The 948-nt window shown below is 40.2% G+C and overlaps 1 non-coding gene across 1 annotated transcript; it reads left to right on the top strand.

Annotated features, from left to right (window-relative positions):
- Window positions 1-293: 293 nt before the first annotated feature.
- Window positions 294-399, top strand: LOC114079046 (U6 spliceosomal RNA). Its single transcript, XR_003580428.1, has one exon. It is a non-coding gene; the product is annotated as a U6 spliceosomal RNA (small nuclear RNA).
- Window positions 400-948: the final 549 nt, after the last annotated feature.

Genomic DNA, 948 nt, shown 5'->3' with positions numbered 1-948 from the left:
GAGCAGCATTATAATGCAGAGTATGTTTGGAAGCCAGTAAGGGTTGGACCAGTGCATTTGGGGTGATCACTTCAGGCACAGTGAAGAATGAGAAGGGGGCTGAAAGAGAGCAGAGAAGACAATGACCAAGAGCAGGTTTATTGCAAATGAGACAATAAGAGAGTCAAAGGACTAGCAGTTAGAGTCAAAAAGAAATTTTCCAGGGGCTGAAGGTATAGTTCCATGGTAGCATGTCCTGTCATACACAGGACACTGGGTTCCATCTCCAGTACTTCAAAAAAGAAAGAAAAGAAATGCTCACTTCAGCAGCACAGATACTAAAATTGGAATGATACAGAGAAAATTGCAATGGCCCCTGCGCAACAATGACACAAATTTTGTGAAGCATTCCATATATTTTTGCACTGGATCCACCCCTGTGCATTTGAAACCTCATTTTAAAATGGAGAGGGAAAGGGAGAAATTTTCCAGCACTTAATGGTTAAGTGTCTAGGCTTTGGTTTGAAAAGTTAGTGGTAAACCACATGTGTTTACCTTGAAGTGTTGTTTGGGAGGCTAAATGGAATTAAAACATTATTAAATAGACATCTTGCTCCATTGTTGGGTACATGGTGGTTACTAAGTAAACGTTAGTCCTTTCCACCTTTCAGGACTCCATAGAATAGGCCAAGAAAGCACCTCTACTGAACAGCAAGCACTGGGAGGGCTATGGTGCTGTCAAGGGAAAACACAGTTTGCATTTAAGATGTGGGAGTGCAGGGAGTATTGGAAGGAGATTACTGAACATGTTAGGTTCCTATATGAAGAAGGAGAAAATTAATACTAAACTGGATTACTGAATACAAATGAGACTATAGTGATGAAAAGTGATTACAAAACACTTAAGTAGTGACGGGAAATCATAGGAACAAAGCATATCAAAGGCTTTGAAGTAGACAAGGGAGATAT

Source organism: Marmota flaviventris, chromosome 2 (assembly GCF_047511675.1).
Source record: "Marmota flaviventris isolate mMarFla1 chromosome 2, mMarFla1.hap1, whole genome shotgun sequence".
NCBI classification, from domain to species: Eukaryota; Metazoa; Chordata; class Mammalia; order Rodentia; family Sciuridae; genus Marmota; species Marmota flaviventris.
This window is presented reverse-complemented; position numbering and strand designations above follow the sequence as displayed.